Source organism: Nycticebus coucang, chromosome 23 (assembly GCF_027406575.1).
Source record: "Nycticebus coucang isolate mNycCou1 chromosome 23, mNycCou1.pri, whole genome shotgun sequence".
NCBI classification, from domain to species: Eukaryota; Metazoa; Chordata; class Mammalia; order Primates; family Lorisidae; genus Nycticebus; species Nycticebus coucang.
In genome coordinates this window covers 30,434,016-30,461,967 of record NC_069802.1, presented here as the reverse complement: position 1 = coordinate 30,461,967, position 27,952 = coordinate 30,434,016, and positions in this window count along the sequence as shown.

The window sequence follows — 27,952 nt, the reverse complement described above, 5'->3', positions numbered from 1 at the left end:
CTCCTTTTTACTCACTCTATAACACATTTACTCCCCAACCCATTTGTCTATGCTCCCAAGCCTCTCTTCTCATCACATATCTGATAAAATTCCCATAAAGCTATTATAGCCACATGGTTAAAAACATAGACTTTGAACTCACAGGTTCCTGAATTATGAAACCATTTGGGATCTGAGATGACTTCCTTCTTCACCTCTTTCAATTGACATTTCTTTACTCATAAAGTGAGAAAAACGATGTGTTGCCTAATTACTAGAACAGTTTTGAGAACAAAGGTGGTGGTATATATACACAGTGTTCAATATTGGTAGGGAATCAATCATATTTACTATTATTATGTACTAAACACTTGGAATCAAATCTCAATTTAATGTCTCATATACTTTTTCAGATGCATTATGATTACCTACAATATTAAAGGATAATTGAAACTCCCTCCTCCTATCCCTGTAACTCAGTACTACCTTTATGCATTTAAGTTACTAAGCTTCTCTGAACTGTACAGAAAGACAGGGTAGCTTTGCACTCATACACTGAAAAATCTTAAATGAGAAATATATACACACACTTTAAGAGCACCACATATCATGTAAGAAGCATGTGGTACCCATATTTCATTTTTATATCCCATTCTTCCAATTGGCATGACTTACTGATAACTAATTGATAAGAAACCCCAGGAACACAGCACCATCAAAGGATGGAAGCTAATCTCTTGAACTGGGTAATTTGATTTGGTTTAGATCTATAGACCGTCTGCTACTTAGATTGCCTGTGCTGCTTTGAACATGGTCTTGCCCATGTCTTTCTCCCCCATGAATCCCTTCCTCACACCCCATTTTCCCTCTTATATAAAGGAAAAAAACATGGAACAAGGAAAGTAGAAAACAGAATTGCCACATGACCATCATGCATTCATTTTATCTCTCTTTTTAATAGATTGTCTTAGATGAAATGGGTGTCAAGATTGTGAGGAAGCCTCCATGAATATCGAAATGATTACTTTCAGGCAATAAAAAGGTATATATGTGCAACATTCAAGATGGGCTATTTTCACATGCTGCATTTTATACTTAAATTATAATATTTTCATTAGGGACCAAAATAGCCTGTCATTGCCATGAAAAATATTATGAAAGGTTTCATGTTTAATGAAAAAACTCAATGAATTCTTCAATTTTATAACAGTACCAGATAAGAGTGCATCTTGCACTTTTCCAGTTTGAGGACGAATTTTCCTCAGAACGTTTTTAGAGTCAGCAATCTTTTTTTGAGGTTGTAGTAGAATTCAAATTTAAAAGCAGTGATTCTTGATTTTTGTGGGGTATCTGTTCTTTTGCACGTATGGTGAGAGTTATGAAACCTTCTGCAGGAAGAATATACACATATTCAAAATATTTCAGCTTAATATTTTCATTGCCCTCTTCCTGAAGTGTTTTTATTAATTCTTGAGAAGTCATGGAACTTCTGTTTTGAGGATAATAATATTATCTTTCAAAGTTAAATAATAGTCCCAGGAAATGTAAATTTTCCCTTCTCACTCTTATACAAACAGCAATCAAGAAAACTTATAGAATTTTAAAAGTGATGGATGATGGATTTTTAGAGGCAGACTCTATCTAGTTTACTAATTCAGAAAAAAACATAGCGAAGTGAATCTCTCTGAAGGATGAAGGTAGCATATTGAAGATTTCTTTTGTTTAATCTTGGAGATGCATTCTAGCCTCATATAAGTCTTTTCCAGATAAGACTGAGAGAGAAACAAGATTGAACAAAGAAAACAGACTTAGTATTAATTGTATATAAAACCCAGCAATGGATCAGGCCCAAATATAACAAAGAAAAAAAAAAAAGGAAATCACAGTAGGAAAATTTGCCAAAACAAACAAGGTCCTATTCCTCTCTCTGGCTCTCTGCAGTCCATGATGAGCTGTTAACATCACGATCTGCACAGAGATTCTCAAGGTATGAACCAGCCCAAGAAGTCATGGCAGAGCCACAAGCCCACAGCCTGCTGAGGACAGAGAAGCCATGCAACTGATGTGACTGTCACCTGTTCTCTTTGTGCCATTGTCACGCGTATTCTCTGGGCCCCAAATCTCGTTGTCACAAACCAAGATCTGTTTTCTTCCCAGGGAGGGCTAAAGTATTTAAAGGTGGCTTTAGCATCTGTGGCCATCGGTATATAGCTCAAACAATGCTCTTTGGGGATTGCCTGGTTGGAGGATTGGGATAAACAAGAAGAGATGATGTAGAGTCAAGAGAGGAAGCAGAGAAGGAGATGGAGGGCGCAGGGAAGTGGAGAGTGAATGGCGAGTAATACATGGCGGGGGACCCTCCCCTCCTGCCTGCTTCCTGCCTCACAGCCCTCCTTGCGCTACGACATGATGGATGGTGGTTGAGATAAAGGCATTTCACTTTGAATTGCACAGTCTTGTTAAGAACAAATGATTAAGACCTGGGATTTGTCTATTTTTGCTTTTCTTTTATTCTCAAGACTGCTTTTGCTTCTTTCCGTTTCTCCCTGAATCTTTCCCCTGGGCTTTAAATTTAATGCTTCCTGTCAGAAGGCATTTCCTATTTCTCCTCTCCTCGGGATGATACAGACATGCAAAAAGAAGAAGAAAAAAAGGCCTTGGATCCTCATGCTAAAAAAAATCAGCCACCATAGAGAGCTTTTATTTTTCTAAGAGTTTGCTATGTGTTACACACAGTGGTAAATACCTAGACAATTTGTAATCATCTCAAGACGTCTGCACATGGCTCCTGTTACACGCATTTTGGGGTGGAAGAGACGGAGACTGAAAAATATGAAATGTCTTGACAATCTCATCGTGAAAGAGGAAGAAGCAGAAACACCTCCCGAGAGGCCCAGATCGTGTAATAATAAATAAAAGCAACAGAAAGGGGCCACATGCTCTAGGCCACGCCTCTTCTAAGGACTCCCCTGTGTTAACACCTTCATCATCCCAGAGTCGTATGAGGTGATAGGAAGTAGATCCAAGGGTTAGTCCCATTTTAAGAGATGAGGGAAATGAGACAGAAATCTCAAAGTCAAGTCTACTGCAACTGCAGTGGGTAATTTCACATGTTAACTTGGCTAGCCTGTGACGCCCGCCCATTTTATTGATCAAACATCTGTTTCGAGTTTGCTGCGACGGTATTGTTCACATGTGATTAACATTTAAATCAATGGACTCCGAGAAAAGCAGATTGCCCTTCACAGTGTGGCTACACAGCCAAGCAGTTGGAGGTCTAAAGAGCAAAGACCGAGCTTTCCTGAAGTAATTTTCGTCTATGTAGTAACACAGAAATTCTGAGTAAGTTCCAGCCTGCTGCCTGTGGAATTTGGACTCAAAGATGCAACCTCCACTCTTACCTGAATTGTGAGCCTGTCAGCCTTCCCTACTGGTACCTGACTTGCCAGCTCCAAGGGCAATTCCTTTGAACCAATCCTCTCTCTCTCTTCTCTCCCTCCCTCCCTTAACCTCTCTGTTTCCCCATCTTCGTTTACACACAGGTGCCCTCTTAGATTAGGACAGTATCTGGAATACCATTCCTCAGTAAATGCAGTTGTGGTGATGATTATGATAGTTGTGGCAAGGGAGATTAACTGTCCTACTGGAATCTCTACATCCCCTTCTGTAGTATGTGGTTGTTTCTGGAAGAGGCGTGCTGGTCTGGAACTTTATTTCATAGCTCCTTTGTATGCAATCTGGGCACAATGACAATCTTGACCAAGAAATGTGAGCAGCGATGAGGAAATTTGACCAAGAAAGTTAAAATACAGGTGGATCTTTTCCCACATCGCCTTAACACTTCTGTCTGATGGTTCCAGAGGACCTGAGGTCTTAAGGCGGTGGTTCTCAACCTTCCTAATGCCACAATTTATTTTCATTGTTAAAAAGGGGTCACAACCCACAGGTTGCGAACCATTGTTAAGGAATGGTGAGAACACAAAATGAAAGGAAGCCGTGTCTTTGAATATGTATAGGGAGAAATGCCTGCTACTGGGAGTGCCCACCTTGGACAGTTGTATGGACAAGGAATAGTTGTTTAATGTGTTAAGCAGTTCAAATGCTGGTGTTCGTCAGTTGCTAACTTAATATTAAGTAAAATGATGATAATGATAAAAAGTGTAATAACAATGGTAATATTTTCCCAAGCACACAAAAGTATTAAACCACAAAGTCAGTATCACAATTTAGATATACCTTATCTAGATCTAGAATTAGGGCTCTCTGTTCATCTATCACCTATCCACCTCAGTTGCAGTAATTAACAACCCTAATATTTCAATTGTTTAAAGGTACATTTCTTATTCATCTACAAAAATGGCTGTTCTGGGTTGTTTTAGGCTTCTGAGCAATGGGGGCTTTATTCCATGCATCCTCTTATGTCAGAAAACGGGCTAAAATGATGGCTTCTCTCTGAGGCATGGTTTTCTTCTGGTAAAATTCAAGAATAAGAGTAGCAGACTCAGATGCAAGCTCACATAAAGTTTTCCCTCACATGTGGTGTATATGTTCACATTTAAGTGTCCAAAGGAAACCACAGGTCTACGCTTAAAGGCATTGGGCAGAAAAATATATTCTGTCTGTGCAAAAACATGGGAAGAGCAGGGAAAGAATAATTGGTCACAAACCAGTAATACAATCTACAGTATTCCACACATTACAATATTTTGTCAGCAGGAAGATTTGGAGTATCATCTATTCCTTCTAAAGCTACTTAACCAATGAAGTGATCAACTGACATCACGGAAAGGTCCTCTGGTTTCTCTGCTACAGAGAAGATCTATATTTAAGGCACCATCTTAAAGTAGGAGATTGGAAAGAGTACAGGGTATTTTTGAGGTGGTGTCTGAGCTGTCACATATAAATGTATGTGTTTTTTCCACTTTTGTAAAACATTCATAAAAATTGCCAAGACTTAAGTAATTTTTAATTCTCTAATTCTTGCAATTCCATATGTGGTCAGATTTATTGAAGATACACTGAGCAGATATTAGCAATTAAAGCTGCTGCATTGAATTGTATAGCTGAGGTATTTGCAATAATCACTCCCACCCCACCTGCAACTCTCCATCGAAACTCTCCTTCCCTTTTTTCTCTTTTTAATATCTGCCTACAAGATGCAAATACTTTCTCTGAAAACCACCTGATGGCTGGTCAGACATGTAACTTAATTTATCTAGCTGTTTCTAAAACATCTAATTGCTAAAAGTTGATCTGATGTCTACTTTGCTTTCTCTTTAAGCTGGAGATGTGTGTTGCTGTGTGTGTATAATATCCTCAGGCTTAAGTTTCACCTGTTGATATAACATAAATAAAAAATTTTAAATAAACAATCATATTAGAGTAATGATGGCTGGTTTGGTAATTTTTCTACTTTTCACTTAAACACTCAGATGTTGTGGTCTTATATGGAAGACATTGTCCTCTTCAACATACACAACATACAGTTATGTATGTTGAGAATAAACAGTTTTAGATTGGTTTACTTACAGTAATGGTGGGCAGAAGTACACAGGCTTTATGTTAAGTTAAAATTTTATGTGTAGATTTCATTAAATTTCTGATAATGATCATGAGGGTAAAGATCATGTCTATTATTTTTATTATTTTGCTTCTCATTACAGACAGTGACAATGGTAGTACTTAAGAAACTCATGAAAATATCATAGAAGAAATAATACTATGAAACTGCAGAAATGGACTGTATTTTGTATATGAGGCCTGACAATTAAGTTTATGAACTTGCCACCAAATGCTTCTGGTGGTAGCACTCTACAAAAAGCTTGATAAGATTTCAGACGTTGGTATATCAGTGTCTCCTAGCTGTATTCCTGTTGGTGTGTGGCGATGTCTTGCTGTCCTGTTGGTGTATGTTACTGTTGCATGTTTCGTGTGTTGTCCTGAGAATGTGAGAACTTGTATTAGAGCAAAGAACAAACATTGTGGCTCAGTCGGTAAAGGCACAGGCCCCATATACTGAGGTTGGCGGGTTCAAACCCAGCCCCGGCCAAACTGCAACCAAAAAATAGCCGGGCGTTGTGGCGGGCGCCTGTAGCCCCAGCTATTCGGGAGGCTGAGGCAAGAGAATCGCTTAAGCCCAGGAGTTGGAGGTTGCTGTGAGCTGTGTGTGGCCACGGCACTCTACCAAGGGCCATAAAGTGAGACTCTGTCTCTACAAAAAAAAAACAAACGAACAAACAAACAAACATTAAATTTCTTGTTAAACTTGGCATAGGTGGAAGTGAAATCAGGGACATGTTCAAGTTTATGGGGATCATGCCATGAATAAATTGACGGTGCGCAAGTAGATTAACATTTTTCTGAGGGGAGAGAAAGTGTCACTAATGAAGAGAAGTCAGGGCAGCCAGTAAGGAGCAGAACTGACAAAAACATTACAAAAATTGTCAAGTTATGCTTCAAAACTGTCTGCTGATCATGAGAAGCTTAGCAGACCAAATTAATATTGCTAGAGAAACAGTTAGGAAAAGCTTAAAATCTTGGCATGAGAAAGGTGTGTGCAAAAATGGTCCTGAAGGAGCTCACCAGTGAACAAAAGCAAAGGAGAGTCAAAGTTTGCCATGACCCTTTGGAGAGGCAAGACAATGCTTTGGGCCATGTTATCACTGGTGATACAACATGGATACCAATATAACCCTGAAACAAAGCATCACATGATTGAACTCAGCTGATTTTCCATGACCAAAAACATTCTGTCAGTCTGAATCAACAATCAAAACAACATTGCTAAACTTTTCTGGGGGACCATTATTGATTTGGACCAACTGGACAAACAATCAAGTTTGCTATTTGCGAGTGCTGAAAATGCTGTGTAAAAAAGATAAAAAAGACCTAAACTTTTTTGCCAATGGCTCATGACTCTTGCATCACAACAGTGCACCAGCTCACATGGCACCGTCTGTGAGGGAATTTCTAGACAGTGAACAAACAACTGTATTGGAACACTCACCTGATATGGCCCCAAATGCCTTTTTTCTTTAGTGTAAGATAAAATTATAAAAGGAAGACACTTGGATGATATTCAGGACATCAAGTTTAATACCACAACAGCTTTGATGGCTATTCTAGAAAAACAGTTCCAAAATTGCCTTGAATGGTGGAATAGGCACTAGCATCAGTGCATAGCTTCCCAAGAGGAGTGCTTTGAAGGAGACCATTGTGATATTCAGCAATGATGTATGTAGCACTTTTTCTAGAATGACTTAGGAACTTGCCAGACCTTCCGTATAACCGTTATCATCATGTAGTACATGTGATTGCTATAAATAGATTCAGATTGTAGCACCAAACTTCATATTCTTATCTGGAGGCTCAACTTAGGAAAAATCTGCTTCCAAGCTTATTCAGATAGTGGGCAGAATTCATTTCCCGTGGCTTTGGGACTGAAGGTCCTGGTGTCTACTGAGTATCACTTGGAGGCTGCTCCTAGTTTCCTACCACATGTCCCTATTCATAGGCCAGTCACAACACAGCAGTTTGAAGAGAATCTATATAACTAAGGTGTGCTAAGATGGATACCTAGATGATATAACTAGTCATTGGAATGGCATTTCATTCCCTTTGCCATAAATGCAACATAATTAACAGAATGATAGCCTGTCATATTGACATATTCTATTGATGAGAACCAATTTTTAAGTTCTGACTGCACTCAAGGAAATCATACAAGAATATGGTCATTGGGGTCACTTTAGACTGTGTCTTACATATATTAGTTTTATTATAATTTTACATACGAGACAACTGTGGCTCAGTGGAAAATAAGTCGCTTTCCTATGGTCAAAAGTTAGTAACTGTCAAAGAACTCAAGTGAAACGAAGGTACAGTCCTTGCTCTTAATCACCAGGCTATGTCCCTTGGAGTAATATGACTTTTTCTAATATTCAACGTACACTTCATAAACAGCTACTCCAATAGGTTGGGCACTATCATAAATATTGGAAATACCATTGCAACAGAGATACGTTCCTTGCCCTCAGAGACTTCATCATCTAGTGGGGATATAGACATAGAAAGGCATTGACAAAACATGTTTTTTTCAATCATACAAACATCTTACCTGTCACAGGTAGGAGACCTGTAAGCTGGGGCCCCTGCTAGAATTTCGTGGTAATAATCTAGGTAAGAGATAACAATCATTTGGACCAGGCTAACAAGATTTAGGATGAATAGAAATAAATATATTTAGGGGTTGTCTTTATGCTTATTTTTTTCTTCTTATGTTTTTGGGATATGTTTCTTCTTATATTTATGGAAAATTTCCAAAATTTCTTCAATAAGTTTACCTCACATTTTACATTAGAAAATTATTAGTTTAATAAGTCAGTAAAGCAGACATCCCTCCCCAAAACATGGTATGCTCATAATTTTTAGATTAAATCTCAGAAGAATATTGTTTTTGTTTTTGTTGTTGTTTTGAGATAGAGTCTCACTATGTTGCTCATGGTAGAGTACCATGGCGTCAAGCTTACAGCAACCTCAAACTCTTAGGCTTACGTGATTTTCTTGCCTCAGTCTCCTGAGTAGCTGGGACTACAGGCGCTCACCACAATGCCTGGCTATTTTTTGGTTGGAGTTGTCATTGTTGTCCAGCAGGCCCAGGCTGGCCTCAAACCCACCAGCCTGCGTGCATGTGGCTGGCGCCCTACTCACTGAGCTATGGGCACTGAGTCAGAAGAATAGTGTTTTAAGTAGCTGATAATCTATACACTTACACAGCCTGTTTCTTTTTTCTTTCTTTCTTTCTTTTTTTTTTTTTTTCTGGCAGAGCTGGTTGTTTCATAATGAAAAGCTGCTTCATTACTTCTAATGGTCTCCCTGTCAGGTGCATCTAACAAGAATTTACATTCCATCTTATCAGTAGGAAATTGGAGGCCCTAGAACATATCTGGCTCATCTGGGCTACTTGGCACATGAGTGTTGAAATATGTATTCTCAGAAACAGGTTGTAGACCTTATTTTTCAGCAAACAAGACTGTAGTGGCACCAAAGAAGAAAACATAAGCAATTTACTGTGAGTGTCAGGTTTGTCTCCTCTCCAGCAGGTCGAAGAATCACAGGGTAAAAATCCAGGGCAATAGGGTCTGCAGTCCTAAATTTGGGAGCATCTGCTCCATCATCTTTAAATTTCCATTGGAGGAATAACCTTGGTATATACCAGTGTTTTTCAACTTTTCAACCTTTTTTTAATCTCACAACACACTTGAACCTATAGTTAAACTTCCCCAGCATACTTAAATGATGTTGATTAAAAAAAAAAAAGTGAACAAAATACTCACTGTCCTTTGAACTTCATTTTGAAAATAATTTAATTAATAATCTCCACAAATATTTATGGCACACCTAAGATACTCTCATGGCACGTCAGTGTGCCGCAGCCTACTGGTTCAAAATCACTGATATATAAATTTTCCCCAAGTTTAGAAACAACATGGCTACAGTTTAATGACAAATGACACTAAGATATAGGTATTCTTGGAACCCCTTGCCCATAGTCCCAGAGATTGGGCTATTATCTGGAAGCAGTGTGGGAGATACAGCAAACTGAATAGTCACAACCCAAAGAAAACAAGTCCTAATCCCTAGAACTTGCAAATGTTGACTTATTTGGGGAAAATGTCTTTGCAGATATAATTAGGTTAAAGCTCTTGGTTCTGCAGGTGAACCCTGGCATCATAAGTGCCCTTACTGGAAGGAGACAAAAGGATATAACACAGATACTTAGAAAAGTAGCTGATGTGAAGATGAACGAAGAGAGAAGCAGCTGCTAGCTAAGGAAACCAACAGCTGATACCAGTGGGAAGAGCCTTCTGAGGTGTGCAGCCCTGCTGCCATCTTGATTTTGGACTCCAGCCTTGAGAACTGTGAAATAATAAATTTCTTTTGTTTAAAGCCACTCAATGTGATCATTTGCTTCAGTTTTCATAGGAAAGTAACACAGGAGGGATAGAATAAGTTTAGGACATGTCTCATATAAGTAAGGAAAGAGCTTCTGACGGGAAGCATGAAGCACCTGGGCTGGGTTTCAGCCTCCACTCACTACCTCTGTGGAAGGTAGTGAACAACCTCTGTGCAGTGAACCACCTGCACAAGGGTCTCTGACAGCCCTGGAAGTGGAAGAACAAACAAGACCCTGAATTTACAAATAGTCAGGATCTGAACAAAGAGAGAGCCAAGATGGGGGGGCGGGAGGGGGTAAGTACATGGTTCCAGCCATCTTGTCAGAATGTTTCTCAAAAAGGCTTCATGTGACTGATCTCTGTGCCCTGTGAGGAAGCGTCACCCTGTAGACTCTAAACTCCGTTGAGTACTGTCAGGGGTTAACTTCCAAATATTCTCCTCTCTTTTTTGTTTCCTGTCCTTATTGGGTTGACCAGGAAGAATCATTTTATTCTATGACGAATTTAATTAGGCAATTCTTTCAGGAAGTCTACCAAGTCTAGATTGATTAAGATTGCTTTCAGAATGATATTTAATTGGGATAATGGCTTATATTGATGAGGGAAGATTTGATGGTGACTAGCTTAACTCCTTCTGGATAATAGTAGAAGACTTTCCTAGATAATTTGAAGATAGATGTATTGGGCATGCAAATTAACGATGGAGATAATGCTTGATCAAGATGAGCCCAAAATTTCTCCAAACTGTTAGCAGTGTAAATTCTCTAGAAGAGACACTCTGAGTGACAAGAGGACCTGTTTCTACTGAGTCATCTGTGAATTTAGTGCTAATTCTGTGCTTTATCATGTACACTCAGAGTCAGATGCAGGTACATGCAGGCTGAGTGACAGTCCGCAAGTGCTGAGACCTCCCAGGAAGAGGTAGGGACTAGATATTCTGACCCTTTAATAATCAGACTGCTCTGAGAAGAAGTGCTCACCATCCTCAGTTAACAAGAATGAGATATCAGATCATTCGTCCAAGACCACACAGTAAGTCATGAAGGGCAGCTTCGGAGCTTCATTCATTCAGCAACCATTTCTAAACTAAACCCTATTCAAACAACCTGGAATAAAACAGAAGAAAATATATCCTGTTATCAAAAGATAATGTTCAATAGAAGCATACAGTCAGTGAACAAGTTAAAAAGGAAACCAATTATATGCCAGGGTATAGAGGCCAAATGCCTTAAAACATACTAAATGCTCCTTCAGTCTTTCCTTCTTACTCTTTTTTCCAAGAGTCTGTTGGGTTTTTGTAGAGCCACAAAAGGCAATGAACTTGAGATGACTTCCTATAAACAGACAACAGCATGTGAAGAGTAGCCTATTTTTAGTCAAGAATTCACAAAGTTGATTTTTTTTTAAATGAGGTTTTAATAATCTGTATTTTTTTAATTTCTCAAGTCACTTCCGTCCAATCCTGGTTACCACCCCGCTTATTTGCATGTCATTGTCACTCTGGGACAAGCAGGTACAACTGCTTCTTCTATTCCAGGTTTCTATCTACCCGGAGCTGAAACACTACTGACATCTGCCAGGGGAGCCTCACTTTCCTTATCTGTAAAGGGGACTAAAGAGTAAGTGCTTAGGATAGGGCTTGCTATGTAGTGAGTGCTCAATGAATATTAGCTGGTAATACTCATCTTCATTAATCCTGCGTGGTATTTTATGTGAAGGAAACAGGGAGAGGATTGGACAAGGCCCTGATGACAAAGGCCTGGTGCTGTTCTCTCTCTCCTTTTTCCTCCCTAGCCTGTCCTGTGACGGCCTATCGTTTCACAACACATGTGCCCTAGTCCTGCCCGTGTCCCACAACTTGAACGTCAAGAACCTTGAGTTTTAACTTTGCCTCTTAGTGCCTTTTGTAGTTTTCAGCAAGTTTTCTGCCAAATGGACTATATTTTCTTGTTTTTCAGTATCAAGATGGTAATGTCATCCCAGAATTTTTTACAGAGGTTAATAATGCCACCTAATGTTTATTGATAACATTTCTGTCAACTTCTTTGATAACTGATTTGTGGGCAGATATTTTACAAGGTTATCTTCTTTACTTTTCACAGTCCTTTCCAATATTTATTTCTCATTAATTGCACAGATGAAGAAACTGAGGCATAATGACTCAACAGAAATGCAATAGAATATACAACAACCAATGTAAAATTAAATAATAGGAGAGAGCTAATCAAAGAAACATAATACATTTTCCTCCAGGGGACCTGTTAGGTTGCTATGGTTATGCACAATTTCTTAAAGGAATTTAAATTGGGATTTGAAGGACCTGCAAGACTTAGACCAACCAAAGTAACAGTACACATTTTATACAATGGTATCCCCACATTTTTTTTCATATTTCAATATTTCTGAAAAAAGTGATGTATCTTAAAAGTGATAGACATATTTTAGGTGATGATATTTCTGTTTTCCTTGAAAAATCTAGTAGCAAAACCATAATTTTGTTAGGTTGTATTGTTTAAATAATTAATCTTGCTTGTAATCAGGAAAACAGAAATTATTTTGTTTACTATATATATCTCCAGGAAGACATCTGTCTCAATTTGTTTTTAAAGAATCAAAAACAACCTTTGCTTTGAATTAAAGAACTAAAGGTGCTTTTCTGTGTATGCAAAAAATCCAGTAGATTTGGAGTCAGTAGATCCAGCTGCAAATCTATAGTCAAGTATAAACCACTTTGGCATCAACTTTCTCAGTGGTGCAAACAGGATTTTTCTTTCTGTCCATCTCAAAGGGTTAATTTTAGATTTAATGATGTGACCCCTTGACTATCCTCTACTAAACATCATTTACATTTTTCTAAATTGTCTTTAAGGTCCTCAAACATTGAATTTATTTTTGGTCTTTGTTTTTCCGGCGATGAAAAATATCTACTGTCAACTGAACATCTGATTTAATAGTCATTATGGTAAAAATCGTTTGGTAAGTTGTAGAAAGTCAAAATGACCCATGTGCATGCACATGTGTGTTTTTGTTGTTCAATCAACTACTTGACTACCTGAAACCTAAACCATTCAAATTCATTGACATGTTTTCCTTGATATTTTCTTATCTCTTACTGTGCGACCCACACTATCATAGCAGCCAGGGACACGGTAGCAAGATGGGCACAGGTGTACCCACAATGCCTTGCAGGTGCTAAGTGTTTTGAACATCTGTGGACACGGAGGCCGAAGTAGCAGCAGGTCCGTGTATATGCCTATGTAGGGGATAATACTCTCTTTTAAAAGTTTACTAGATAAATAAGTGAATCGCTCCTATTAGCATACCAAAACTTTAAAATAAGCACCATTAGTCACAGAATGGAAGAACTCGCATTTTAAAACATGGATAAAAGTGATTTTGTTTTCTGGCACTGGGTAATGTAAAATTTCTGCAAAAACAAAATCATGAGCTAAATGCACTAATCTTCAAAACGATATGCTTTATTTCAGAAACTGGCATAGGTGAGTTTATTTCGATTGAAAGATATTTTTGATGTTACAATTTCTTAGATATTTTTGACATAATAGGGAAATAAGTAATCTCGTATTGTCTGTTCTTTTCATTATTAATCATTGAGCCACCATAGAGAGACTTTCCTTCCAACATAATAATGAAACTCTCTGGATTCCAGTTGCATTCTAATTAGTAGATGAAAGTCTAAAAAGGCAAATTAATCTGTGAACGCTACCTGCCTGTGCACAAAAATTATGTTTAACATTTGAATAATTACCTAGGTGTCATCTGGCAGCAGTCTTTTCAGAATGAGAGACAAATAGATCACTTCTGAAAAGGTATTTTTATTTTGAAATTAATCAGAAACATCAGAAGACAGGTTTTCATGCCCATTAAATTTAAAGAGAGTGATTTCTTTTCTAATACAGTACAGTTAATTTCTTATTTTGTATTTTTTTCTGATAAATTCAACAAACAAAACAATAGTCACCATTCACTTTCTTGAAAATGCTTTCCTATATTACTCATTGGCAGTTGTCTGATAGGTTGAGAACAACACTTTACTTCTAAATAATTTAGTTCCAAGGAAAATAGAAATAAAAATCCCTAACAAGAGAACAGCTGAGCAATTCTTGAAACATAAGTGGAGATGTATTTGTTCAATTCTCCTGCCAGAAAGCCCTGGAAGAAATGATGAAAATATATCTTAAAACAAGATGGCAGGGTTAGGTCTAACATATCTTTTCATATCAGCTATTGGTTCAAAAATAAAAGTATATATCATGTAAAAGTAAAAACTGGAAGCAATTCAATTCATAACACTTTAAAGGATAAACAAAGAATTAGAACAGAGTATAAAAACTACAAGGAGACTTGGGCAGAAACACAATAGTATAACGAAGAAAAGCATTTTTAGTTTTTACAACTATTTGCTTGTTAAAGTAGACAAAGAATAATAACAATATGGAGTATTTGTTTTCAAGTGACCATAAAACCTTTTAAAAATGATCATGTAATAGATAAAAGAAAAGCCATGTTTACTAAATTTAGAACTAGTGGAATTGATCCACGTTGAATATTTTGACACAGATGGACTGATTTCTCATTCTAGCTGTTTGCCCCAGGCAAGCCATGTAATCTCTCCATGTTTCAGTATTCTGGTCATAAAATGGAAATAATCATGGTACCCACGTTAGAGGGTTTGTAAGTTTTAAAAGAGCAATAACAAGGAAAAAGAACCTACAACATTGTTTTTGCATTATATAAATGCCAGATATTATTATTTCTAGTTTTCTTCTTAAATAATTATTTCACAGTTCCATGTATCTTTATTTCTATGATCATTTTATTTGCTTTTGTTTTGCTCCGGCCTTCTGGAATATCTTTGAAATCTAAAATCAATACTTTACAGCTCTGCTTTTCAGTTTTCAATAACATCACTTCTTTTCTTCGCTGCTTATAAATACATTTCAATTTTGTTATTGTATTTTTGTATCCTTATGTTACTTTCACATGTTAATCTGAGTTTTTTCATCTCTAGATACATATCTCCAAATAACCCTGTATTCTCAATTTTGGGACTTTTAAATACATCTTTATGTAATTATTGTAAGATTTTGGTAACTTCTTAACATTTACTTTTCCTTCTTCTTTTAAAGAAAGTGATTATTTTCAAAGAATCCTCTTTGTATGAATTTTAGAAAAATGCAAACTTTTCTTTTAGGCTTTTGATATATTTTTAAAAATAGAATATCTATATTTACCTGTGACAGGTATATACAGTCTTTGTCTATTCGAAGTGAATAGCAGAGTTTCCAGTATTCCCCCACTGTTCAGCTAATGTCTAGACTTTTCCCCCTATCAATCCCCACGCAGTATTTCAAGAAAATATGCACCGAGCTCTTCCTAATTTGGAGAGATTGTTTTAGACAATGGGGATGTGTAGAGCACAGGCCATAAATAAGTTACTATTTACATGATAGATAACAAGCAAGAACTGCAAAAATGTGGGCATACAGTGTTTCAGGCAGGTGTGCACAGGCAGTGCAAAGGCACTGGGGTGGTAACAGACTGACCTATTTGATGAACATCAGCAGGCCAGTGTGGTTAGAGCATAAACCTAAAGCCAACACATATGCATATGACTTAATTAAATTCACAATATCTAACAAATATTTGGTTATTCTGTAGCTGTTGGGTGAGGGAGAGTATTTTCCTCCCTTCCTGTTAGGTTGTTTGACTATTAGAGTCAACTATAGTTTGTCAACTTCCTGAGGATGGATGTTTAGGAAACACTAACTCCCTCTACTTTCCAATGTCATTTAATTTTTTGGTCAACTATATCCTGTCTATTCTGTAATTAGACATCATGTGAGGGAAAAAGAAATATAAAGCACTTTTCTAATTTCCTTCGAGTACACCCTGTTCTGCATCAGATTGGAACATATGGCATTTGTAGAATTATCTGTTTCTCAGTCTATTAACATTCACAGCACTGATAAAAGGTTTATCCATACTGAACATATGTTCTTTGGTCGTTCTCAATGCATAGATCTGTTGTCAATTTTTGCTTTTATAGGTACCTTACAAAATATTTTAATGAAATATTTCAAAGAGAAACAGCAGATATGGCTAACCCATCCCTGTGTTCACCCACAAGTCTTGAGGGGACATTTTATTAGTAGATGATGAATTTGCTTTAATAAAATAAACAATAAAATCTTCCATTTAGAGTTCTCTTGTGTTAGATAAACTGCAAGGGAAAGTCAAGTTTGGAAATGTAGATCTTGGAATGTTCTAGATACAAGTGAGAGTTCTGTATAACTTGAGAGTATCCTCATCATATTAGTGGTCTCAGTGCCTGGTCAAAGGTCTGTCCAAGTGGCCTGAAATACACTTACCTAGGTTTCATGACTTTGATCAAATTTCATCTTTTCATGGAGACCTTTCCTGATCAAAGAAATCTACATTTGTACTTTGTATTAATTTATCTATGGTGACTAAGACTTTTCTCCATAGTTCCATATGTAATTATGTGTATTTATCTATTTGTCTAATAACTGTCTCCACCATTATATTTCAAACTCTTTGAGGGCAAACTCCCCAAGTCTGTATTATTTATTACTCTACACTAAGCCTATCGAGATGCTTGGTTCGTATGAAATCTTAAAGATTATTTGTACAGGCATTATCCTAGATAATGCTTGATAAATGTGTTCTATAAAATATTACAAAAGAAACATAAGAGAAAAAGAAAATCATGAAGGAAAATCAGATCACCCTGGAAAATAATACAGAGAAATGACATTACAAGGAAGAAAAAGGAAGGAGGTTTGATCCACGTAATGTTGCTCAATACTAGCTCTCTTTTTTTGGCAGAGAAATGTCTAAGAAAGGCCATAGAGGGCGGCGCCTGTGGCTCAGTGAGTAGGGCGCCGGCCCCATATGCCGAGGGGGGTGGGTTCAAACCCAGCCCCGGCCAAACTGCAACAGCAACAAAAAAATAGCCCGGTGTTGTGGCGGGTGCCTATAGTCCCAGCTCAGGAGGCTGAGGCAAGAGAATCGTGTAAGCCCAAGCGTTAGAGGTTGCTGTGAGCCGTGTGACGCCACAGCACTCTACCGAGGGCGGTACAGTGAGACTCTGTCTCTACAAAAAAAAAAAATAAAAAAAAAGGAAAGGTCATAGAATCTTGAGAGTTGACCACCTCCCTACATTGATGACCTCCTTAAGTTGACATAATTTTCATACAACAGACATGTACCACATGTGCATATCAGTACAGCAGGCCTATTTCCTTATGGTGACCACCTTTGTACGTTGATAGTTTTGTTACAGTACCTTGAGGGGTCAACTTACAGAGGTTCTACTATATATAATTAAGAACGATATGTTCAGGGTGTCCCAAAAGTTGTCCTTCAAAGAGAAAGAGAATTGTAGCTACATGTACCTTTATTCACAAAAGAGTCATTACAAAATTTTACAAAATATTCTTTCTCTGTTGGCCATTTATTTGTAAAAATTTATAATGTATACTAGCCATAACTTCCCATTTTTCCTATATAAGGTAATGGCGACTTTAGTGATACCCCAGGTACAGCATATCCATACGAAGAATCTTCTAATTAACTCAAACATCCCTACCATAATAACAATAGGCAAATTAACCTCATCTACAAAGTAAAAGTTCATGGGTGGTATGTTAGATCAAAGAGAGATTCACTGGAGTCTCATATCCTCTGCTACATTATGTTTAACCTACAGCTATCTCCTTACATATTTTAAATTCAGCAGGCTTCTCCATACACAGGCAGATATAACTGGATATGTAATTAGACTGTAACCTATTCTTGTACCAGCTACCAAGTGACAGCCAACCATAGGTAGCTAACTGAAATAAGACAAAACTAAGCCAATACCAATCCAAATGTTTCTGTAATGGTTCCCTTTATTCCTTGTATATCACCTTTCTTTTTCTGTTCATAAATCTTCAACCCTGAGGCAGTGCCCGAGTCTCTCTGAACATATTCTGGTTCAGAGGCTTCCCAATTCACAAATCGTTCTTTACTCAATTAAACTTCGTTAAATTTAATTTGTTCAAGGTTATTATTTTTTTTAAACATTTCTAAGTTGGGTTTGTAACTGAAAAGGAATTAGTCTATTTCTGTAAGAAATGGATGGGTTCAAAGAGGTCAGGTGACTGAAAGGAACTTTCAAAATTCCGGCTGCTCAGAGCACTGTGTGGGAAGTTGGAGAAAGTGGACAATGTAGGTTCACAGGACTGTATTTTCTAGAGAAAGAGGGAAAGTAGGGATGGCAAGAAAGAATTATTCCGTATCTCAAACGTCCTCTGGCCGGTTAGCTCTCTGTGGAGTGCTCAGATCAGGCTTTCTCTTGTTCTGTTCCAGTAAAGTTGGATGGGGAGAAAGTTTCCTAAACAAACACTTAAGACGTTTATGCTTGAAATCTGATAGAAAACAAGAAGCACCAGGAATTTTAAAGGAAAGAAAATTCTTGCAATATTTTAGGCCTCTAGTGCAAGCTTGCGAAATCCAGGGCCTTCTAGGCCAAAAAAAAAAAAAAAAAAGGCTCTGGCATGAAAGGAAGAACTCAGTGTTAGGAAAGGAGTGAAGTTGAAACAGCAGGGTTCTCTCTTCCAAGGGTCCATCCTGAGTGAGTAAGCGCAGGATATTCCTGGAGTTTTTCTCCTGTCAGTCACTCAGTGCAGCCAATCAAAATGCAGGCGTGGTGAAAGTGCGCTCAGCAGACAAAACCCATTCATATCATCTCAGTTATGGAAAAAGTAGAAAGATACTGTCTTGTATTTTAGAATATTGAGAAAAAAACATTAAAACTCAAGAGAGAATCACAAGGTGAATGAAATAGAAGAATGGGGAAGAAGAGAGGACTTGGGGTAGAGAGCATGGGGACATTCTTCCTTCCAGAGAAGAGAACCAGAGGCAAATCTACTATGGCCTATATGCTTCTCACATGGCAAAATTGTAAATGTTGATACACATATAATTGGTGTTTTTTTTTTTGGCCAGGGCTGGGTTTGAACCCATCACCTACTCCTTTGAGCCACAGGCGCCACCCACACATATAATTGTTTTTTATGAGAGTATCCACTGGGCAATACCAGACAGTGGATTTTTTTTTTTTTTTTTAAGCAGTGTGGGGGTTTAATAAGCCCAGGTGCCTCTGGCTGGGGCCGCTCCTGGTGCGGTTCCCGCCCCGCGCAGGCGCAGTTTTCTCCCCTCCGCCACGTTCGGCCCTGAGCTGCGGCAGCTGGTGGGTTCCCCAGAGTCCTAGATGCGCCTTTTCACGCCGCCCTCTGCACTGCGCTGCCTGCTGTTGGGCACCAGGAGTCGCCTGGTGGTCCCAGGGGACGCTCCCTCAGGCCTGCTCCTGACCGGCTCAGGCCTCCCAGCGACATCAGCAAGGGGGCCCTGCGGTCCAGACCACAGGCCGGGAGATTGGGGCAGCTCTCCACCTCCCCCACTTCTGGGCATGAATTTGAGCAAGTTCCAGTGGAAGACGCGGTGGTAGGAGAAGCCCTGCTGGTGGAAGAGGTTGCAGAAGAGCCGGCACAGGTAGGAGGAGTCGGGCTTGGGGTGCAACCGCAGGGAGCGGCCCAGGGGAGGTAGGTGGAGGACTCGGAGGGTGGAGGGGCAGCCTCTGCAGAGGGCCTCAAGGGGCGTCCACATCTTCTCGCCGATTCGCTTGCTCTTCTGGGGCTTGGTGGCTGCTTTGAGGCCCTGCCAGCGCAGGGAGCTCAGGTTGACGTACATGAGCACTAGCCCAGACTCTCCAGGTCATCTCCACGGCTTTGCCCGATGCCCAGGAGGGTGTTGATGGAGGTCTAGTGGGCAGGGCCGGTCAGAGGCTTGTTTTCGGGAAGGAGATGTGCTTCCCTCTGGTTGTTTTCGGTTAGGAGATGTGCTGGTAGGTGCAGGCGTCCTGGTACTTCTTGGCCAGGCCAAAGTCGATGATGTGGGCCAGGTTGCCCTTCTTCCCTAGTCCTGTGGAGAGGTTGTCAGGCTTGACGTCCGGGTGGGCGAAGTTCTTGGTATATACTGCTGATATCTGGTCGGTCAGGAAAGACACTGTCTTGAGGCTGAATTTTCGGGAATAGAAGTTGGAAAGATACTAATTATTTAATAACAAGTTTTTTTTTTTTTTTTTTTTTTGTAAGAGTTAAAACAAAGGGAACATTATTTCTTGACTCAGGTAAACTTGAAATCACTATTTGTGAAAAAAAGTCCTGTTTTTTGTATCTATTTGCTTCCTTAAAGTTTATTTTTGATAATGTGACATTAAGAATGATGACTCCATTTTAATTTTATCTTAACTATAGGGGCCTAGTGTCGGAGCTGAGTCCAAAGCAATGGCCTCATATAATTTTTGTTTAATATCCTACACTACAATTTAACTTACTTGTATGACTTTTAAGAATGTGAATTCTTGAATTTTGCAACTGCATATAAAATGAGAACCTAAGGAAAAAAATCAGATAAAGGGAATATAAGGAAAAGAACAAATGTTAACACATATTCACTCGAGATAATTTATTACTATTATTATTATTACTAATGATAATAGCAAAGGTCTTTTCATTTTCCAAAACAAAGGTTTTACTTAAGAAAGAGACTGGAATTCTATTTAAATGTATTGAAAACAAGAAGGATAATATTAATTTCAAGATATATTTGACAAACTCCAGGCACTCCGTCTGTGTTTCAGGACTAAGGAATTTCTGGCTTTACTGAGTTCTAAACCTCTAAAGAGATAGGAGTAAAATAACAAGTAGAAACAAGGGGAGGGGCAAGATTCAAAATGTAGCTCAGTAGTGAGATACTGGGGACTGAGTCACAGCATTTTCTTGCCAGGTTCTTTTAATTGGGTGTAAAATAGCAAGAACTTCAACCTTCATCTTGCTTGGCTGGTGATAATTATTCCCTTCAAATACTTTCTTCCTATACCTCTTTTAACATAAATATGTACCACGTGTCTCAACTCAGAAAATTAGAGGATTTTAGAATCACCTTTAGTAATTTGTGGAAAACTTTAAAATTTATAAAACAGGTATTATGAATAGTTATGTAAATAGATATTGTGAATAATCATTGGAACCTCAAGCTAACTGACAAATACGGTATCGTATTTTCCTAGTATAGCTTCTTTTTGTGGGCAAGGGACTCGAACAGAAGCTTCTCTGAAGAAGATAGGCGCATGGCCTATAGACACATGTAAAAATGCTCATAATCTTTACTCATCAGAGAAATGCAAATCAAAACCACTTTGAGATAGCATCTAACTCCTTAAGAGTGGCTCACATGACAAAATCCCGAAACTACTGATGTTGGTGTGGATGTGGAGAAAAGGGAACACTTCTTCACTGCTGGTGGGAGTGCAAGCTAATACAACCCTTTTGGAAAGAAGTATGGAGAATACTCAGGGATCTAAAAGTAGACCTGTCATTTGATCCTGCAATTCTTCTATTAGGTTTATATCCCTAAGACCAAAAATCACTTTATAACAAAGATACTTGCACAGATTGTTTATTGCAGCTCAATTCATAATAGGCAAGTCATGGAAGAAGCCCAAGTGCCTGTCAACCCATGAATGGATTAAAAAATTGTGGTATATGTATACCCTGGAATATTATGCAGCCTTAAAAAGATGGAGATTTTACCTTTTTTACATTCACATGGATGGAGCTGGAACATATTCTACTTAGTAAAGTATCTCAAGAATGGAAGAAAAAATATCCAGTGTATTCAGCACTATTATGAAACCAATTTACAATCACTCACACTTTCATATGAAGAATAGATCACAAATATGGCCCAAGATGAAGGAGGGAGGAGGGGCGATGGGAAGGAAGGGGGAAGTCATATGGAGGGAGGATGAATGGTGGGATCACACTATGGTGCATAATGCAAGGGTACATGTCGGGGATCAATTAGCATAGAGTATAAATGTCTTAACACAGTAACTAAGTAAATGAGATGAGGTATATATTAACCAGTGTGATGTAAGCATTCCTAATTCTATATGAAATAAGCACATTGTACCCCTAAGTGCATTAATGTATACATGATTATGTGTTTGTGATTTAATAAAAAAAATACAAAGATGGTAAGATAAATAAAAAAACTTACAATCACTAAAAAAAAGAAGAAATGACAGATTCTTGTTCTTTAAATAAAGTAATCTCACCAAACACAAAGCTACCTTTTTGATTTTCTTGGCAGATAAAGAGACTCTAACCTCTGACTTTCCTGAGATGGTGGTCTTTTATAATAATCTACTACATAAAAAAACTCATTCATTCTGTTTAATTTCATTATTTTAAAAAGATCTTTGCCTTTGAAGGCAAGCTAGTAGAGTAGTATTTTAGGGCAGGTGGAAGTGCATGAATTCCAGATAAGGACACCTTGCTACCTTTACTAACCATATAGAGTAGGTAGTTAATATATAGTTACCTGTAGGATCTTCACCTGAGATAATGGTGACTGTCTTAAGGTGCTAGAGTGGTACATGTTTAACAAATACATGAGTAATTGCCATGCCTCAAACATCATTCTAATCCTTTGTTAGAAAAATGGTGCAGATGAGAAACCTTGTTCAGAAGCTTACCGTCCAGTAATGGAGATGAAATGTGTACTTTAATCACGCAGATAACAGTCAGGACTAATCTGCAGCCACCCTAAACCAACTCAGTGTAAGAATCCAAATCAGAGCGTAATGAATTCTGTTAGAGCACAGAACTGCTACAGATGTGAAACCTTGGAGGGCTCCCTTCTTCCTGTGGAGAATAACCACATTTCTATGAAGAACATGGAAAGTTCTAAATAAAAAGGCAAGAAGTAGATGTGTGACATAAAGGACATAAAGATAAGTTTGGGCAAAATAAATAGGCAAAAAATTACAGAAAATGGGAAATAGCCTATTTCTAAGGTTCCTATGGTCAGAGAAAATATCCTTAATGGCAATAGGGCTGGAAATTATTTAATAAGATCATGAGCTAACGAATGATGGCGACATTAATTTTTACCTTATTTCTCATTCACCTACCTCCTCTGCATTTAGTTGATTCTTTTCCACTTTATATATAATCTAAACTGCCGGGAGAGTTGCATGTTTTAATTGTCCCACACATTAGTGGGCTTTGAGACATTAGTGACTGTTTTGAGAAAGTGATGGTGAGTCTGTTCTAATCGTTGTATCTCTCCTAGAGTGAACCATGTCAACACTTAGCTACAGTTAGAAAATTCATGTTAGGCAGCTGATTTTCTGTTTTTCTTTCTTTATTGCATGTCTAGGGACTAGAGAGTCATTTTAATATGCACCTTTAAAGGTAAACCTGGCCAACGATGTGAGACTTTATTTCTATTGTCAACACAAACACAGAGTAAATTGGGTTATTCAGTAAGTTGATTTTCCTATTCTTCAAAATAAATAGTTTGAACCGCAAAGGGAAGATAATCTTATATTTTTGTGAATGTGAGAACTTTGGTGTTCAGGGAGATTTTGAATATTTCATCGTGAATTTAAAGTAATCATGAGTGCAAACATTAATATGTGCAAAATTAAGAACGATGTAATAGAAAAAGTAGAATATCTTGTCAAAATAAGGAAGAAAGATATTAATGAGAATGCACAGTAGGGAAAAGAGAATCAGTAACTGACAATTTAAACTTGTAAGGATCAGGAGAGGGAGCCATCTGGATTTAATCAGCATAAATCTATAGCTTGCATTAGCTCCACAATTAAGACACTCATAAAAATCCACTGTGTGAGTAAGAGCTTTCCAGAATCATAATTTAACCATGATATTCTATCAAATGACTTTCATGCTTCAATTTAAAACCACAAAGAAAATGCATGAAGCAAGTGGGTACAGAAAAGGAGAAAATATTTACCTATTTGTTAGTTACTTTTTCTCTTGTTCATATAACTGATAAAAATAATTCTTTAATGATGTTTATTCTAATTTAATAACATTTAATATTACTTATTAATAATGCATAATATTTACTGCTAACAATAACATGATTAAATAGATTTATTCTACATTTAACAAAGCAAAATGAAAGAAATTTGGGGCATTATAATTTTAGAAGGAGCAATTACAATGTTTACAGGAAGCAATTATAATTATCATCATAATAATGTGTGGGAAGCCATGGACGCTAGTCCCAGTGAGCTTTGATTTTAGGAGAGAACTTGCCTTTAATTTTATTGATGTTTAATTTTCATTAATTAGTTCACTTAATACAGTTAACATGACTTTAAAGATGAGGCATTTCAGAAAATATAGAAGATGCAAGGTGAAATTAAAAGCATTAAATCTAGGAAAGTCATTAAATTCAAAAGTGGTCCAAGGTCTGAAAACTTGGACAGCAGCTTGGTGGGATCAAGGAAGAGTGTCCATTGCACATTTCTACCTTTCAAAATGGATAGAGGGCTTCTAGGAAATGAGACAAAGGTGATATCTGGAGCTCAGCAGAAACAGGAAATTCAGTCAGAACATATACAAGGAAATCTTGCAGAAGAGAATGAGATGTTCCACATTTCTTGAGATGATGCTATGACTCAACTTTATATCAATTGCTTAAATGACTTCAGTGGGCATCTGGTTTACTGAGGAGCAAGCCTCTGGCAAGAAAGCTTTGAGAGTAATAAGAACAAAGAAGCCATGGAGATACAGAAGAGAACGAGGGCCCAAGGTTGAGAATTGTAAAAGCTCTTCAGAGAAAGATTCAGCTGGATGGAGAGACAATTTTATGTGGCTATGACATAGATGAGCAAATGGGTTTATGTAAGCAGAGCTTAGAATTTGGATAGTGGTTGAAGCTGGTGATCGTAAGGCTCTCAGAGAAGGAGAAAAGAACCTGAGCCAAAAGAGAGTTTATCAGGGCACAGACAGAAAATAATACTAGTAAACACCATCCCATGGCTGGGTTAAAAGAATGTCATTAAACAATGAGATTCTTCAGGACCATGGCCTGTAAACCAGGCTGCAGAGTACTGCAGAGAACTCTGCCACACTCCTCTGTGAAGACTTGTAGTTTGTATTAGCACCAATAAATGGTACATTAAAAAAAGACACATTTAAACGTGCTTACCTTTATTTAACACAGTGTTAAACCTTCTTGTAAGGGAAATTGTTTATTCTCCAATAAAGTGTCGTAAAAGTTGGAAAATAGCAAAGTTGCCAGGGCATGCCTAAAAGAGGATGTTGAAAGATTTAAGTCTCTGCTGAGCTAAGGTCCTGTGATTTTTCTGAACAGTGAATTACTTCTTCCCAAAACATCTATTTTTGTGTGTGTGCTTGGTAACAATTTTGCTCCTGACCTGGCATTAAATTTTGTACCAGAATAGAGGGAAAGCCAAGTAACAAGTCTTGCCAAATAAGGATGAAATATGGAATAGATGCAAATCTGCTTCCTTTAACCTTTCCTCATATTCTCTTGGGTGCAAGAAAAGAAAACCAAGACACATCATGGCAGAAATGGCCTGAGAGGGTCTTTTGGAGAATACATATAGGACTTTTAGTGACAGTCATATAATAGCAGGAGGATAGTTAACGTGTAGTAAATGCACATGGTAGAATAATGCTGAGAAATAAAAAGAGAGAAACTATTGACACATAATAGGGATGAATGTTGAACATTATGATGAGCAAGACAGGAGACTATAGACATGTACTGTATGCATCTGTTTACATAGAGTTGTGAAGCAGGCAAAAATAATCTATGTGAAAAAAATAGTAGAGGGCGGCACCTGTGGCTCAAAGGAGTAGGCGCTGGCCCCATATGCTGGAGGTGGTGGGTTCAAACCCCGCCCTGGCCAAAAACTGCAAAAAAAAAAAAAAATTAGAAAGGTATTTGTTTCATGGGATCTGTTGACTGTAAAGGAGGACGATGGGACTTTCTTGAGTGGTGGAAGGTTCTATACTTGAAAGTGCCATCGGTTTACTGAAGTATGCAGTTGTCAAACCCATCTAATTGCATACCGAAGATGTGTAAATATGTGCCTTTTATCTTTTCCACTAAAAAGGGACGGTAAAGAAGCATTGAACTCTAGATAATAGGTTATATTTTTATAGTGATGGGTTTCAAACTCAAAAATGACCTCTCATGTATTTGTAGCTTGGGAAATGAGTAAAATATATTAAAGATAATGGGGGCCAAGTTTCTCATTATTGGATAAAGTAGTTCCCACTATGAAAAAGGGCAAGTTGATGAGGTTAGATAATGAAGTTGGTGAACTCATCTTGGAAGAAGTGCTACATACCTCATATCCTGAATATGTTTACTGTGAGGTACTCCCTTTTGGAAGCTGTGCATCAATTTCAGCACTTAATCTACCCTTTGAAACAATTTTGGATCTCTTTTTCCGGAAGGGCTATCAGAACTATATGAGCTCTGACCATTAAGTTTTAATGTTCGTTGAAAGCTGGATGTGTTGTATTGGTTATAGGAACTAAAGTAGTAGAACTTTAGTGTGGAAATGTTTGTTAATTTGGGTAGGTGTTGAGCTGTGTTTAAGGTTTGCCGTACCTGTAGGGCCTAGAGGTTTCTGGGGTCCTTAGTTTGAATTGTTTTGTTTTCCTTTTTTTTTTCTCCCCTGTCTTCAGGTTTCCCTAAGAACTCCTTCTTAAATAGTGACTGTTATTTTTGAGCCTTGTTTGTATGGTAGTAAGGTATGAGAGTAAATGTTTTATACCATATTTTGCTGTGTATAATGCATGCGTCTTTGCCCCAGTTTTTCAGGAAAGAGTAAAGATGTACATCATACATAGGTACCACTAATTCTGCATCTATATAAATGTTTTTATTTCTGTTATTTATGCTTATGTGTTAAAAGCGTAACTTTTTCATACCATAATATGTTTAAATGCTAAAATTTCTTTATATTACAAAAAGCAAGTACTTAAATGTAAAATAATACAAATTTTAACTAAAAAATTAAAAGATTTTTTTCTTTGAAAGATTGGACCAAAAACATGGGTGTGCATCATGTATGGAGCACATTATAAGCAGCAAAATCTAGTCATCTTATGAGTAAATCACATTACCTTACTGGTCCTGTGTCTTTCTTCATTGGTGTATCTTTTCCCAATTTGGTAAAATGGGAAGGATAAAGAGGGTCTCAGTGAGAGAAGTGATTTTTTTCCCCAGTTTGAATAAGGCTCTGGAAAAAATCTTTTTCTGCTCTTCATAGGAAAAAAACAGGACTTTTTCACACTGTTACTCTTCTCTGACCTCAGCCAAAAACTTGAGGGGATTTTCTTGGCACTTTACATTCAGAACTTGGAGGGAAATGTTAAGGTCAAAAACCACAAAAAGTTTGAGGGCACCTCTAAAATCTGCATATGAGTTTCTCTGTTTTGTTATTCAGCTGTGAGGCTGAAGTTTAAAATTTGTATAAATTTACCTTCTGGAATGTACCATTGAATGAAAAGCCAAGGAATTGCTAAGTATCTCAAAGTTAGAGGAACCTCATGTTTTCTTGGTGAAGAGAAATTAATAAAACTCGAGACATGAAAAAAATTTTAGAATTCTATTTTGAGAGAAGGAATTTAGTGCAGAATCCTGGTCAAAAGTAACTAAATAAGCACTAGGCCACCCACAGCTATTAAGACTTTCAAAAAAGGTGAGAGTTCAGAAAGGAAAGTGAAACTATATACTTTACAATAGATGCTAAGCTCTTGAGATCAGAAAACTGATTCTATATTGCTTCCTAATCAGTCCAATAACATTACCTATAAAGTGCTGGCAACACAAGAGCTTCTTTTGAAAACAGATTTTATGAATACACACACAGACACAGTAGAGATGATTTTTTTTTTATTCCAAAACATCAGGGGATTACAAATTCCTTTGTCACTTGGCTTCTTGATTTAGCACATTCTGCAACTATTAAGAATGAGATATGGACCAGTCAGGTGAGGACTACTGAAGACCGAAGTGAGGCTCTCGTGGTAACAGTACAGAGGAGGTGGCAGATAAAAGAG